This window comes from Coptis chinensis, chromosome 1 (assembly GCF_015680905.1).
Source record: "Coptis chinensis isolate HL-2020 chromosome 1, ASM1568090v1, whole genome shotgun sequence".
Lineage (NCBI taxonomy): Eukaryota > Viridiplantae > Streptophyta > Magnoliopsida > Ranunculales > Ranunculaceae > Coptis > Coptis chinensis.
Window position 1 is genome coordinate 4,632,483 of NC_141456.1, and position 5,054 is coordinate 4,637,536.

At 37.1% G+C, this 5,054-nt stretch overlaps 1 pseudogene; it reads left to right on the top strand.

Annotated features, from left to right (window-relative positions):
• Positions 1-252: 252 nt before the first annotated feature.
• On the top strand, positions 253-4,764 carry LOC147521498 (U-box domain-containing protein 52-like; annotated as a pseudogene).
• Positions 4,765-5,054: the final 290 nt, after the last annotated feature.

The window sequence follows — 5,054 nt, forward strand, 5'->3', positions numbered from 1 at the left end:
TCAGTTTGAATTTAATCTTAAACAGTTTATTATACGTTGCCTTCCTCTATTTTATTTTTATGCGTGATTTGAACCATTAATGCCGAAAGGACTTCATCTGTATCCATTGCAAAAAATGAGTTATGATTTCATATGTACTAATTCTTCATGCATCCTACAATTATATGTCACATCAAATTTGCAATGTTATTGATTTTAGTCAGATAGGTAGTCCATTACTTTCAAGGACGATAACTAATAAATACATCCTCCTTTCAACAGATAGAGGCTGAGATGAGGAGACTAAAAATGAAGCTAAAGCAAACCATGGACATGTACAAAGCACAGCCTGCAAAGAAGCAGTCTCAGCTAGACACAAGGTAAGATCTCTTCAGTTTGAACACCTGATCATATGTTGTTGAACTACAACAGTTTATAACTGAGGTCCTGCTTATAACCCAAGTACCAAATATAAGTTAAGATCAATGGTTGCAACATTTAACTACCATTGACTCGCCAAGTTTGCATGAACCTTTCTTGATTTCCTTCAAAACCAAGTTACTAAGAAAATTGGTATCTGTGATGTTTGATATCAGGCTGTAGAGTTTCACCAATGGAAAATTAATGAAGCTCGCAAGTTTGAGGATGCAAAGCTTGCTGAAGAGGCAGCACTTGCAATTACCAAGATGCAAAAGGCGAGGACGAAGGGACCAATGAATGAAGCTGCAGCATCGAAAAAGGATAGCCGAAATGTAGACAAAGAGGAGGAAGGATGTCGAGATTAAGGCCCCGACGGAAGGTGACGAAAACCAAAGTCTTGACTGCTTTGGCTTAACAAGAACATACGATACAGAAAAATAACGACATAGAAGAGATCGAGATTGCTATCGATAACTTCTCGAATCTCTCTCAAGATTGGTGAAGGTGGATATGGGCAGTTTATAGAGCTGAGCTTGATCACACACCGGTTGCCATTAAGGTCTTAAGATCGAGATCAAAGACAAGGGATGAAACAATTCCAACAAGAGGTAACATATATAGTGCTAGCGGTGGTGGTAGCATAAGTAAATAACTATGCATTTATGTATTTATCACTTAAATTTTGTATTCATGATGAACAAACATGACTACGCAGGTGGAAGTGTTAAGTCGCATTAGACATCCAAACATGGTTCTTTAGCTCTCTACCGTGTCCGAGTCCGGATGCTTAGTCTACGAGTACATGGACAATGGTAGCTTAGAAGAAAGGCTCTTTAGGAGGGGAGGGACACCTAGGATTCCATGGTGGACTCGATTCAAGATAGCAGCCGAGATTGCAACTGGACTTCTATTCCTTCACCAAACAAAACCAGAGCCCCTGGTGCACCGGGACCTTAAACCATGCAATATTCTCCTAGATCACAACTATGTGACCAAGATCAGTGACGTTGGGCTGGCACGTTTGGTCCCACCCTCGGTGGCCAACATGGTTACTCAATATCACATGACATCAACAGTGGGGACATTTTGTTACGTAGACCCAGAGTACCAACAAACGGGCATGCTAGGAACCAAGTCTGATATATACTCTCTTGGGATTATGTTGCTCCAACTTATAACTGCAAAGCCGGCAATGGGTCTCACTCACAATGTTGAAAGGTCAATTGAAAGAGGTACTTTTGGAGGGTTGCTTGATCCTGGGTGCCGACCGCCAATGGAAGAAACGTTGGCATTTGCAAACCGGCACCGGTATGCCGAAGTTAAGGAAAAAGGATCGACCTGACCTCGGTTCAAAAATATTACTGGAGCTCCTCCAGCTAAGAGCCCTAGGTGAATCAAGCACCATCAGAGAATTTAGGTCTCCTTCAAATTCTCTTCCATGGTCCCCAAGAGCTACTCAGGTTATTTAGTACGTAATTTGAATTGAGAGACAACATTGTTGTCTACTTTAGAAGGTTTGATTAGCATTAAAATGGTGACAGATTACCAGTGTCTTCCTGGCATTCTTGATTTCATAAACATGAAGAAGCAAAATGTTTCACAAAACATTCTTCCATGATTTAAATACCTTAGTCTAAATCGGTATATCAACTTACAAAGAAGACAGATTGAGTTTGTAGAAAATAATTCTATTACACAATTTTAACTTTCATCCTCACTTTTATGTTTAGTTACAATTGAGTTTTGAGGCTTCACAAAACAGGATTGTTTAACATCAATCAATTTGCGTTCACAAAATCGGTCTGAGGCTTTTGTATTTTCACTTCGCTGTTTTTGGAGTGTAATGGTTTTGTCAAACACAGGTCGCTATTAGGACTGTTTAATTACAATAGTGTTCATTCAAAATGGGATTCTGGACAGTCGATCATAAATTTGCAAGTAATGATGACATAATTCTTTTTCTTAAAAATAAATTAAATTTTTTCTAGATCTTAGAGTCCCACATATATGTATAAATGAAGACCAAATATATTCAATCTTTCTTATTTATCTTATTTTCAAGTTTGAGCTGCTGTTAGTATATCAGCATTATTCTAGATTCACTAGAAATCTTTAAGGTGAAATAAATCTTTATGAGGACCATGTGAGTCGGATAACAATGACCAGGGTAGCTTTTTTAATTATGAATTTAGATTTTATTTACTTTTAATGGAAGAGGGACCTTTCCAATGTTTCATTTGGTTGATAATGTTGTTGGCATAGCATCAAAATCACCAACGACTTTGGTGTTATTTTCTTTAACAAGCTTCCAAAACCACCCCTTTATAAGTTCATTTTTCCATTCATTGTTCTCCTCAGTTTCCATTCATTCACAACTATATATTCATCTCTCTTTGATTCTTCTAAAATAAACAAGAGCATGTCAATTGTTGCACCTATTATTTTGTTCTTTACTGTCATCTATGGCACCTAGCTGATCCTGACATGTTCCAAGATATCTGTGTGGCTGATCCCTCCTATGGTTGGTAACTTAATATTGTCTTCTTTTCATTCTGTAAGTTTTTGTAGTACATAATGGGAATTGGCTGGTAGTTTTTTTTTTTCTTCTAACTTTTTTGCACGTCACATGCCGCTGATTCCAAACCATTGTGCACTACTTCAGTTGTACACTACACCACTTCAGAGTTCAGAGAGAACGTTGTACATTTTTATACTTAGCATCAAGCTGACATGGTGCAGTGTATAGACGAATTAAGGATTAGCGACTAATATTGATTTGAACTTCTATCCTAATGTAGCATAAAAACTCCAAATTGTTTTGGAACTGAAACGTGTGAATGGGTTGGAGAGGAAATATAATTGATCGCTGGCAAATTGATTTCTCAAAATATAGATCTAACGGAGAGTGAATGCTATACTTTTTGGAAAGTAGTTTCACCGCTTCACTGCCTATTTTCAATGTATCTCACACACCATAATCTTAATTGATGGTATTTTGGCTACAACTAATTGCAGGTGTGAAAATCAATGGATTTTGCATGTTTTTACGGCGACAAATGTAATGGGGCTGATTTTTTTCTTTCTTTGGACACTAACAAGTACTTATACTCTTTCTATTTATTTGTCAAAGGAATACTCGACTGGCAATTCAAATGAAACTTCCCAGACTTCAGCTATAAGAACTCCATCTAAAAGGGTTCCCAATATAAAATAATATAAGGTATTTAAACTTAACTTTTAGGTAAAAAAAAATTGCCATTCAACTATTGTTCTACACAATAATTTGTACTTACTAAAAGCATATCCAAATTCGTTTTTTTCATATGTTTGAAAATTAAAGTCATCGTACTGCAACATGCGATGAAGATCATTTGTTTTACTCCGCAGTTAATAGTTACTGTATGCTTCATGAGAATACTTTACGTACTATCTTATGTAACTTTATAGCATTTAGAAATGACTATTTCGTATTTCTTTAATACCTCTCTATCATTTTGCGACTGAATAAATTATAAGAAAGATAGGCATTGCAATTTACAAGATCACGTCCTCTACTAATCGACTATATACTGCCACCGCTACTTGGTTTTGAGCTCACAACCTCCCACATATGGCGTGTAGAAGGATGCCAAAATAGGTTTTCTATATATATGTAGGAGATTTGTACCGGCCAAGATACACCATTTTTCCATTTCAAATGCAAAGGTATCGTCTGCCCACTCTTCTCTATATTATCTCTTTATATATTTTTTTTTTTTCTGTTTCTTTTCGATTTTATGCCTTCATTTCGACCTTAATTTGGTAATACATAATGGTCGTTTCAACAGTCATGTTCCTTATATTCTTCTTTTTAGAGTTGGTATCATTGCTTTCATATTCATTTTTTCTTAACAATCACTATTGTTTTTATAAAAGATTGTGTTTAAATGTTAATTATCTAGGGGACATTGGAAGGCAAGTGGCAAATGCAAGTGATATATGAAACCCCGCCACTTGAAGAGGAGTTTAGCGAGTGGGTACACGCAATTAAGCATGTTGGTACGAATGCCAACCCACAAACAGTTACTGGTATTTTGTTTATTCATTTGCAACTGTTAACGCCTCAGGAAGGAGATGGATTTGGCAGAGAGCGAGCTGAATAGGGAAGAAGTTGAGAGAATCAAGGCAAGTCTCCAGGAACTGGAGGCTTTTAGGCAAACAAAGGGAAAAAACCTTAAGGCTGTGAGATTGGCAGAGATGAACAAGAAAAATAGGTCCGAAAACTTCAAGAATACCTCTGAAAAGAAGCCAGTTAACACAAGTTTTACAACTGGTGAAGAAAGATATGATCCATTCTCCAGAAGATGGACAGAGTCAAGAAATTAATTTGTATCAAACCCTATAACAAAAGATTCCAAAAATGGGCATGTTGCTGCTGGATCATTAATGCCAGGTGGAGGCAATGAGGCAGCAGAAGTAGCGGGGACAACTAATGTGGTTGTATTCCCACCAACAACAGTAGCTGGTGCTCTGAAGTTGGTAGATACAACGGCCCCTGTTGATCAAGGTACAGTGTCGAACTCATTGCACAATTTTAATCTGCCAATCTCACTATCAGTGTTGAAGGAATTTGGAGGACCCGATAGATTCCATTTAGGATTCATGGCAAGGAAATA